This window comes from Empidonax traillii, unplaced genomic scaffold (genome assembly GCF_003031625.1).
Source record: "Empidonax traillii isolate 1590-97213 ecotype Southwest subspecies unplaced genomic scaffold, ASM303162v1 scaffold731:size316458, whole genome shotgun sequence".
Classification (NCBI taxonomy): domain Eukaryota; kingdom Metazoa; phylum Chordata; class Aves; order Passeriformes; family Tyrannidae; genus Empidonax; species Empidonax traillii.
In genome coordinates this window covers 8044-19331 of record NW_020955924.1, presented here as the reverse complement: position 1 = coordinate 19331, position 11288 = coordinate 8044, and the positions used below count along the sequence as shown (strand labels likewise).

Sequence of the window (11288 nt, the reverse complement as noted above, 5' to 3'; positions counted from 1 at the left end):
GCTCCCGGTGCGCGTGTGCGGAGCGCGGGGGCCGCTCCCGCCTCCCGCCCTGCGCCCCGGGCGGGCGGCAGGAGGGACGGACGGACGGACGGGCGGAGGGAGGGAGGGAGAGAGGGAGGAAGGGAAGGAGGGAACCCCCGCCGCGCCCCCTCAGCGCCCGCCCGCCCCCGCCGGGCCCATGGCGGCTCCCAGTCCGCCCCCGCCGCTCGCAGCCGGCGCGGCCCCCGCGGCCCCGCTCGGGCGGCTCGGGGCGCGCTCGGCGGCCATGGGCGGGCCGGGGCTGCCCGGCACTGCCGGGGAAATCCGGGCATGGAGCGGGCGGGGGGGCCGGAGCGGGGCAGCGCCCGCCGGGATCCCGGGGACGGGGCGGCCGCGGCCCGGGGTGACCCCGCACCGAGAGGAGACGGTCCCAGCCCCCCGAGGGCAGCGCGAGGGTCCCGGGGTTCGTGGTCCCGATCTCGGACACGGTGGGGGATTCCACCCTGCGAGGGTGGGGAGGCCCTGCCACAGGTTGCCCGGAGCAGCTGTGGCTGCCCCATCCCAGAAAGTGTCCAAGGCCAGGTTGGATGGGGCTTGGAGCAACTTGGTCTAGTGGGAGGTGTCCCTGTCTATCGCAGACGGGTTAAGTGATCTTAAAGCCCCCTTTCCAACCCAAACCACTCCTTGGTTCTGCAGAAGGGGAACACCAGAGCCAACACCAAGCACATGGGGTGAGGAGTGTGATGGCTGCCTGAAAACATCAGCACCCGGTCAAACACATATCTACAGAATTAATTTCCTCATAGTTTATTAAAACAGGATACAAATAAATTCATCTGTGTGACACCCCATTATTGTTCGCTGAACCACTTGCAGGCAAATGATCATGCAAAACAAGGCACCCAGGTGTCCTCTGCCCCAGCAGAGCTCCCCGCTCGTATTCCTCCTTAATGTAGTAGTAGCTCCATATCTGCAGCCAAGCAGATATGCAGATTTCAACTGCTTTCTTTTCTGGATTTCGTCAAATATGTCATAAATAATTGGCTCAATGAAAGGCTAAGTCAATGACAAGTCTGAAGTTTGAAACTCAGCGTGTTTTGAGCTCTTTTCAAGTGCCGCCACTCCTCCTGCCTACATCTTTATGAAAGTTAATGATCTGATTAAAGCAAGGTAGAGTATACAGCTGGGAGGATTTCACCATGTGGCTCATTATGAACTGTCTGAGAACCTGCTTTTTGTTAAAAATGTAAATTTAGGCCAACACTTTTCACCTGAACAGATCCACTGGGGAAGGTTTCTCCTCCACCAGTGGCCACAGAGCAGAGCTGAGGCTCAGGGTGTCCAAACGAGTGGAAGGAAGCGGGGAAGGACCTGGGGCATGTCCCTCCTGGGAGCTCAGGGTGAGGTCTCCCACCAGACCTGTTTAAAGGTTTCACTGAGCCGAGATGAGATGGAATGGGGTGGTTTTATCTCTTGAAATCCTCTGGGCTAGCAGTGGGCCGTGGCACGGTTCCTGCGACTCCTCAGGCTCAGGCCGGACTGGGGCCTCCCCCTGCAAAGTTTATTCCAGTGCCTCTGCATGGGCTCTCCATTTGCAGGGATGTGGTGGGAGAAATACTGCCCTAAGACATGGTGATTTCAGGTCTCTTCTAAGTCCTTTCCGTGGTGCCTCTCCCTGAGCCTGGCAGAGCAGCCCTGCTCAACCCTCCACTCCAGAGAGGTCCCACGGTGGCTGTCCAGGCTCCTACAGCTGCACTCCCTCATTAACACCTGCAGAATTACTGTCTCATTAAATAAGTACATCAGAACACATGCAAATACATCAGTACACATGATAGCCTGTGCTCTAGTGTAATCCACCGAGGCAAAACCCACAGTCTGTGCCTCATCTGTGGGATCATTTTAGAGCTTTAAAACATTTGAGTGTTGATGAGAAAGGCTGACGTTGTCTAGTGACAGGTCCAAAACTGTGTGCCTCTGCTGTTCTAAGGAATATTCTGTTTAGCCATGAGTAACTATTTGCCACCCTCACCACATCCTTAGCCTGGTTATCTGAGCAGACACACCTTTTGCCAGCTCTTCCAAGGTGACTCCCAGGTTTTGGTTCCTGCAGCCGCTCTGCCCATCATTCACTGATATGTCCACAGAAAGAGTTGGGTTTCATTTTCTGAAATGTGATCCTGCAGAAGCAACATCTCCACAGGGAGGATCTCAGTGCTGACCTGATGGTGTTGCCGAACACCCCAAGCACAGGCAAGGGAAGGAGAGAGCAAACAAACCACCTCTGCCCTGAGGAGGAGGGCCCTGGTCTGCTGAGATATTTAAGTGGCTTTACAGTGCTGGTGACAGTCATAGAAGTCACCAAAATACCACTTATGATTCCCAATGCTCTCATATTTATTTCTGTGCCACATTTTCACCATTATTATCTGGATATTATTGTTGTGTACACATCAAAGACATTCCTGCTGACAGTTCCTAGGAAGTTGGGAAGACAGCCAACCAAGTTAAGAAACTTGTTTTCTTCTTTCTGCTTTTGGATTTCCATCACTACTGGTGTGGCAGCAAGCAGCTGGCACCAGAGTGGAAGTGGGTTATGAGAAAAGGTGTTCTCTGCACCGTTTATTTCCCAAGTGTGATTGCACTGCAGTTGGAGGTAGTGGAACGTCCCCACAGCCACCTTGGGCGCTGGCTGGGGAGGCAACACAGCTCCGGCTATTCATGCTCACCTCTAGCACATAAACACCTCTAATGGATAAACATCTCCAGTGTGTAAAATGCATATTTTTTAAGTGATATATTCCAGTATTTCCAAGGTCACTGGGATGGGCAATTTTAATTACAGAGTGGAATCAAGTAGAAGCCAAAACACGTAGAACAGGCAGTGCCAGCCTCCTCCTTTACAGGAAAGTTCAACTCCCCAAGTGCAGCTTTCTGTAGCTTGTGCTGTATCCCAGGCCATGTTTGTGCTGTTCTTGTGTGTTGGTTTTGGTGTTTGCTTGTGTTTATAAACAGTGCTTTATGCCTGCCTGGGGATTCCCCCAGGTAAAGGAAACCCAGAGTTAATCGATGCCAGGGTTAGCAGAGGTCAGAATATGATACACTCTGAATGCATTTAAGTATCTCCTGACATTTCTGTGGATGGTGATTGATACTGCTCAATCAGTTTAAGCCTGTCTTGAGGCCTGGCTGGGCTGGAGTGCTGGGGTTCATGTGCAACCACTTCAGAGCCAAGAAATCAACCTCCCCTTGCTGCTCCTTCCTTCCGAGGAGCAAGTTCCTCCTATCATCTGTATAAGATTTAAATGTTTAATTATGCCCTGCTCTGCTTCACAGGATGATGGATGATGTTACAGAGAGTAATGAGGTTATCATACATTTATTAGTGTATCCTACTTTAACACCCTCCCATCCAGATAATGGTGCAAAATGTTACACCAGGACAGAGGCACATCCGTGGTCCTGCTGCCCTCCCTGTGGCCAATCCTGTACCAAATAAAATCCCTGCTCTATGCATGGCTAATGCCAATAACATACCTCGAGGGGAATGTTCACATAGAAGATTATTAAATGCTACTTTTTAATACTATTTTTACTGATATTTCTAATATATTACCCAAAATGCTCATAGGCTGAGATTAAGAGCATTAAGTAGTTTATCTCAGTTCCCTCCATGGGATACTACTGTCTACAGAGAGACTAAGTTTCTTGCTCTTCCTTGGCAGCGCTGGGGAAAGATAATTTATTGGTGATGGATCCCAGCTGGACCAGATTCCATGGCTTGTTTATAGCCAAGCAGAAAGGTTATATTTTGATCTTTCCTTCACTTCTGGCAGTATTGTCTGGGGTGCCTGAATGAAGGGGAGAGGGCAGAACCTCCTTCCCCCCACTCCCCAGTGTTCCAAATCAGCTCCCGAGTTCAGGGTTTCCTGGAGGGGAAGCAGCTCCTGCTTAATGAGGTTGTGTGAGGATTCATTAGGCAGCAACGGTGAAGTGCCCAGAGGCACTTCTCAGTAGGAGAGGAGTAAATGCAAACTATTCCTGGGAAAAGTGGGGCAATGCCATCTCTCCTCAGGCCCCCAGGTCCTCCCCATCCCTCCCTGCAGCAAAGTCAGCCTCACTCACCCCCACCGTGCTCAGCCAAGTGGACACGGTGGGGAGGGATGGTGTTAGCCCAGCATCCCAAGGAAACAACCTCACTCTGACCCCTTTGCCTGTCAAATTCTCTGCTTTTCCAGGCCCCGAGGTGGCTTTGGCCCCTCTCCTCTCACAATCTATGCCAATCCCACAGGCATTCCTCTGCAGCATCTGCACCCAGGCAGGGGTTGCATCCCATCTCCTTAATGCTGTGGTAATAAGCAGTGAGAGGCAATGTGGAAAACAAATAGAGTAATTAATGGCCATTTCTGCTGCTGCTTTTAGTCACTGTCTATTCCAGAAGGAGCAGTTTTACAGAAGAAGCCTCTGCCCTCGCAGTGCCCTCCCATTAGGCACCCTAACTCTCCAGAGTGGGGGGGAACTCCACAGCTCTGGCCTCTTGGAGAAACATGGTGGCTCCCCTGCATCTCCATAGATTCCTCCAGCTTTCTCCTGAATACTCTTAACAGAGGTACTTCAGCCACCTCAGAAAGGTAAAGCCTCACTGTAGTTTATCGCCATCATGTTCCTTTTTGCAAATAGCTGACATGATGAGGAGGTTGGTTTTTAATTAGGAAACAAGTGGCAATTCAATTCTCAAAAATATTATTCACCATCAAACATTCATACTGGCATAGTCAGACTAGCAGTAATAATGTCCTCTGGGGGCAGAGATAAGAGCAGAGTTGAAAGTCATGCAATGCCTATAAAGTCTTGCATGAGAAAACACAGGCACGAGAGGTCTGGGGCCTCCCGCTTGCAATTGCATCACACCATTGTAATAAAAATATCTTTCTGACATTCTCCTCTGCACATTTTCTTACCCTGACATGCCACATAGCCATGTCCTGGTGCTGCCTCGCTCCTCAGTCCATGCCTTGCCAGCTGCAGCCTGGAAGTCTCGGCTGTGACCCCTTCAAAGCACACACAGGGATGTTACTAAAACTGAGGGTGGTGATGAAACACTGTCCCCTCCCACCACACACACAGCTAAATAAAGAAGCATCACCCTCTCACCTCACCAGTGCAAGCTTCAAAAGCACAGGAGCAGCATCTGGATGAGCCGGGTCACAGAGCCAGTGATGCCAAAACCATCCCAGCCAGGGTAACCCATGGAGGCCCAAGTACAATACTGGAGATACAAAGCACCCTCCAGAAGGAAGGCAGAGCCAGGGACCTGCATTAATACCCTGCCCTGGTTCTGCTCATTAAGCAGCATCACCTGGGGCACCTCCACTGAACCCACCTGGGCTGCCCTGCAGGACTTGTCACAGGGCAGGGGGGGCCAAGGAGAAGTTTGAGCCATTTTCACATCTAAATCTCCCCCTGTGGTTGTCCTCAGAGTTCTGTCATGATATGGACGTGGCATCTTGCTCAGTCTTTGGTGGAGGGACTTGCTACAGCCCTGTCCATGGGGTTAGAGGTGCCTGATGAGAGTCAGGTACAGTGGGCAGCGACCCTTCACAGACCACCCTCCTGGGTCACAGGACCCCTTCCTTGCATCCCCCAGTTCGTGCCATCCCATGCCCAGCTCAGAACTGGCATGTCTTCAGGAACTCCATGAACAAAAACAACACAGTGAGTTGTTACAGATTAAAACAAATAAACCCGAAAAGAACTGGAACAGCAAATGTCTCAGAGCCAAAAAAAAAAAAAAATCAAAGTGTCTCCGTTCATCACTGTGGGGATGTCAGCAGGCACTGAAGGAGCATTTTCCCTGCACAGATTGATCAGACAAATAGATGTCAAGAGGGACCCATTGAGCATTTGCTGTTCCACAGGCTGGCTTGAAAGTAACTTGATAAAGGGGGAAAAAATCAATAATTGCCTAATTTAGCTATAAATTTTGATGGACAGAAGCAGAAAAACCAGCTACTGTGCAGATACTGAAATGGCAGAAGGTAATTCAGATTCTGTCACAGTGTCCATGGAAGGTAAATCGTGCAGTGCTGAAAATGAAAGCCCTTGCTCTCCTGGGAGCTTCACTGTTCATCACAGAAGTGGATCAGGACATGATCAGCTCTGGGACAGTGCAGGGCTTGTTCCAGCCAGGGAGGTGCCAAACCCACCACAGTGGGAGCGGGTCAGAAGCTGGAGGGTGTGGGACTGAAATTCCCCTGGAGTGCCAGAGAGGCTGCCTGCAGGAAACCTTCAAAATCTGCTCCTTGGAAACAAGTCTGATTATGTGGTAAATGCTTTCTAGTTATTTCTCTTCCCTGGCTTTTTGTGCTCGGTCTGTTTACACGCAAATTGGCATTTGCTGCCCTGGCTGATTATTCACCCGGATCCGATCTCACCCGTCTGGTCTCTGTGCTGGCTCTGGGCACCTGATGTCACCACAGACGAGGGCAGTGTCACTGGAAGGGGCACCACAGGCTGCTCCTCCACCTCAGGCTCCTGGTTCCAGGGCACGCAGGTGCTGCGGGTCTAACCCTCACACAGGCAAACCCCGCCAGAGACATGGGAATGTGCTGCCAGCTTGGGATGAAAATGGCATGGAGTTTATTTGGACTTCTGTCACATCAAAGGGGCCCTTGTTTGAATTCTTCTGCCTTTAGCCTGGGGAAGAAGAAGGGGAAAGATTGGCTCCTATTAATAGCCTCGCATCCCACAAGATCCGAGCCTCACAAGAAGCCATGAAAGACTGCGGCATCTGATTCCCTGAATAAATGAGGTAATTTAGGAAGAAGTGTGTGCTCAGCAGCCTTCATTACTGCCTGCTCCAGTTCGGTGGGAGATGACAGTGACAACTCATTTTGGTGTCCCAAGGTCCCAGAGGAGCTGTGCTGCACCCAAGAGCCACCACCACAGGCAAGGGTGCTGCCTCTCCTCCAAAATTCCTGATGCTGCAGCTAACACCCCCAGGACTGTCACAGAGGGAATGGAAGGAGCACCCCAGCAAGTTGATGGGCCAGCAAAGCTGTGACACAGCTCCTGCAGGGATGCCAAGGGACTGGAGCTGGCGACCCGGCAATGTGATTTTAAGGAAAGCGTCTGTATCAGGAAGGAGCCAGCAGGGAGCAGGAGTGTGGTGGGGCTCTGGTCCTGCATCCCCCGGGACTGAGGGGGCAAAGCCACCAGGGACCCCCCTCCGACTGGCAGGGATAGCTGCTGCCCATCTGCAGGCCCCTAGCATCATCCCACACCAGGATTTTTCTCTAGGAGACTGTGGGATGTCACAGAGGGGTGTCCCACTGTGCCAACTGTGGGTAGAGCCCGTGGGGACACCAGCCACAGGCACCGGCCTGGGATTATCCAGGGTGCAGGGAGGGGTCTGACCCCGCTCCGCAAAGCACGTCCTGGCGACGCTCAGATTTATGCCAGCTTTCCCTTAAGCAGATTTTCAGGCTCTAAGTGTCAAGTTTAATTCCAGCACCAAAGGTTTGTGTGGCAGCCGGTGCCTCTGGCTGCGTCATCACCCCACATACAGATGCTGGGACTGGGCTGCCCTTTGCATGTCGGGCTTGAGGTCACCAGGGCCACCAGTTGTGCCATCCCCAGGGTTCTGGATTTGCCCTTCTGCCAACACCCAAATCCATGGCTGTCTGGTCTGGAGTGAGGCTGTGGGAAAGGTCCTGGGGGAAAGGAGCCCATGGTCACTGTGGAGCAGAGCTGTGCTCCTGCTGCACATGCAAACAGCAAAACAGAAGGATCTGCAGGATCATAACCCATCCTATCTGCAGTCCCATATGCCATACAATTAATCTTCTCTCTCAGTGCCCTTGTAAAGCAAACCAGTAAATTACCTTCATTTCACAGCTCAGGGAACGCGGTTCCAGTGAGGCCACTGCCCGAGGCGTGTGGGAGTGGCTGCGGGGCTGTCCGTGAGTGGGTCAGTGGGCACATCCACCCGGGTGGCTGCAGCCCCTCCCAGGACAGCCTGCCCAGGGGAACAGGGACAATGCACAGAGAGATTTACACGTCAAAAAGCACAGTGAATAAACCTTCAGTGACCTCAAAAGCATCTTTCTGCTAAAATGCATTCCCATGGATTTAACATCTGCAGCTCAACTTGACCCCAGGGGCTGGGAAGAGGCAGCGGAAGGGTGTAGCAGATCCCCTAGAAGCAGCAACAGTCTGGGCCGTGCATTGCATAAGGGAATCAGAGCAAATTCAGGCACCAAAATGCCGTTATTGTGGGAGGGGAATGGCAGCCTGTGGACCTGCAGCAGCCACCATCCCTGCAGAAGCATAACCCCTGTCCTTTGGAGCCCAGGTCGGTGTCCAGAGGGATGGTAACAGTTAAAGCGCCCCACTTCCTATTCCACACGGCCTCCACCTTTGGAGCTCATCTGGGCAGATAATGGACTTTGCCTTCTGACTTAATCTGCTGTAAATCTCTCCCGTAATTGCTTATCATCCGTAAACCTGGAGAGAGGCAGGACAGACATTCCCCTCTGTGTAATACAGCTGTCCTCTCCCTCCCTGCCCTCGTCCTGCTGCCAGCCTGTGCCTGGAGCACCCAGAAAAAGTAGAGTGTTGAGCAAACCCGGAGTCCCCAGAGCACCCAGTACATCCAGCACATCCAGCACACCAGAACACCCAGTGCATCCGGAGCATCAGAGCATCCAGTGTGCCCAGTACACACAGTGAACCCCTGCACCCACTCGCCTCCCCGTGGGGCACATCCAAAATCTGCAGTGGCAGGAACGGTGGTGAGGAAGCTCTCAAGGGGAACTGAGGTGCCAGCTGTCCCATTCAGCCCCCAAAATGAAAGGGCTCTGTCCCCCTCACTGTACCCCAGCTTCTTCCATCCCTGAGAGAGCCGAGGGCTCTGTTGGGAAGGCGGTAAATGCAGGTACGTGTGTAGGTCAGGGGTTCGCACCCAAGCCCCTCACAGCAGAGAGGCTGTCTGGGCTCTGACCGGGGGCACAAGCCCACCTCAGGAATTCGGTGTTGGTGGGGACTGCAGAGTCTTTGAGTTCAAACCTCCTCTTACGGCAGCTGCGAGCGGCATTTTGTGCTCGGGCTGCCGAAGGAGCAATCCCGTCCTGCAGGGGAAGACGTCACACACGGCGAAGGTTGCTAAGCGAGCAGGTCCCTCCTCATGATGCACGACTTCATTACGCGGCTCCCTAAATGGATGTTACACACAAATGACATTTGCCTCAGAGCATATGAGCTCCCAAAATAGCGGGCGGCTCTCCGCGTTATTGGTTTGGTTTCCTGAAGAATGTCCCTATTGTCTGCAGGGCTGCGGTGCCCCATGGCTGGTAGAACTCTGGGGTGGGGCAGCAGGAGGGATGGGGACCCCAGACCAGCTGAGCTGTGCCGGGGGTGCCAGCTATGGGGGAGCCCAGTGGTGGCCCCGTGCGCAGGAGGGGGCAGGTGGGCTGCACACTGTGAGCAGGGGCCGTAGGGTAGGATGCAGGTCTCTCTCTTGCTCTGTTCGTTTTTCCTTCCCTGCCTCAACCATCTTTCCTCATGCTTTGCTCTGGGTTTTTATGTAGGCTGCGTGTTACGAGCAGGGGACATGGCCTGAGGGGAAGAACATCGTGCTGCTCCTCGCAGGGATGCTCCAGACATAGCACGAGCCTCCCACCACCGCTGGACCCTGAAGCTCTGCCAAAGGAACCAATTGCAGCTCATTACACACCTTCCAACCTGTACAGAGGTGACAGGCACCATATTGTGCCCCAGGTACCCGGATAAGGCCACTTCTCCCGTGCTGCAGCCACAGCCACAGTGGCAGCACTGGGGACCAGTGGGACCAGCTGCTCATGTAGCCATTTCATCTAAAATTGCTTAAACTCAGCCCAGGCTGTCTTTTTAGTTGAACTGAACAGTGCAGAGGGAAGGTCCGGCACCAGTACATAAGGTACAAGTGAAAAAGAAATGTGAAGGTTATGACCACGTTGAAGAGAGATATTTGCTTTTCCTTTTTTCCCTGATTTCCTAAGAACATCCACGGCCGCTGATCTGCGCAGCGCTGCCCTAATCCGGTGATATATTTTAATCCCATTACGTTGCCATGCTCTTGCTCGCAGCCCGCCTGGACCAGGAGGAACAGATGTTTCCTAATTGGCACTTGTGCTGCCCAGAGGTTTCCAGCAGGGACAATATTCCTTTGACACGGACGGCGAGTCCCTGCTGTTGGTTTTAAAGTCTCAAAGGATTTCACGGTTGCTCCTGTTCCAGTGCCCCACCTCGAGCTGCTGTTCTCCGTCCCTTGGCACCAGCGGTGACCCCGGCCGGGTGGGTGGGCTTGGTGGAGGGGTCACTCCGTCACCGCTGGCCATTGCTGGGGGTTAATTGCCGGCTGCGGCGGGACAAGGAAGCAATCAGGGCTGCCCTGGCCGCTTGCCCGGAGGGAAAGGCAACATTTGCTTTTTTCCACGTGTTTGGTGAAAGGCGTCAGATGAGAAGCCCCATCCCACGGAACCTGGCTGGCTGAGGCTGCTGCGCTGGGGGCCAGGGGCTGCCCAGCTCCTCACCCTCACCATGGCCGACTCGGTATTTCCCAGCACATCGCTCTGGCTTCTCATCTTCTTGAAGTGTTTTGGTTTTGTCCTGTTTCACCATCGAGGGCCAGTGGCAATGTGTGGGACCGCAGCGTCGCTGTCCTGGCCGCCTGTAATCCCCTGATCCACGTTAATCCCATTATGTCTCCACGAGGCTGTTTCCAATTCTGGCCTTTGAAGAAGTGATGTTTCTTAATTAGCTTTTCAACCGGACAGGATTTCTTTTACTGTCTGAAAGGAGCTGTACAGCTTTCATTCCTTCCTTTTTCTCCCTTGTTGCACTGATGTTAGGAACAAAAACAAAGAGCAGAAAGCAAATGGGAGCCTGGCATTCCGGATGAGAGCATGCATCAGCCCCGGTCGCAGAGCCCAGGGACCACGAAGGGGTCGTTTGTCTTACCAGTTGCTGGACATGATTGGTGCTGCCTCTGTCAATAACCCAGAGCTCTCCCCTGCTGCCCTGCACGGCCCCTGTGAGGCAGGTAAAGCCACACTCTGGGCTGGCACCAGCCCAGCAATGCCAGAGGGTCCTGAACCAGCACCCAGCAGCCACCAGTCCCGGCTGACTCTCTTTCCACTGCTAATCCTGGGGTTTGGCTGCAGCATTCAGAGCCTGAAACGGAAAAATTTCTTGACCCCCCACTCCCCATTCACATCTGAGTGATAAAACTGGTCGCTATAAGCAGAGGTTCTGCTCGTGGCACGATGCCA

General features: G+C 53.1%; 1 long non-coding RNA gene across 1 annotated transcript; it reads right to left on the bottom strand.

The window, feature by feature from the left end:
- Nucleotides 1-6599: 6599 nt before the first annotated feature.
- LOC114066074 lies at nucleotides 6600-9088 on the bottom strand. Its single transcript, XR_003573111.1, has 4 exons — nucleotides 8998-9088; nucleotides 8724-8890; nucleotides 7863-7996; nucleotides 6600-6675 (listed from the first exon to the last, which is right to left on the bottom strand). It is a non-coding gene; the product is annotated as an uncharacterized LOC114066074 (long non-coding RNA).
- Nucleotides 9089-11288: the final 2200 nt, after the last annotated feature.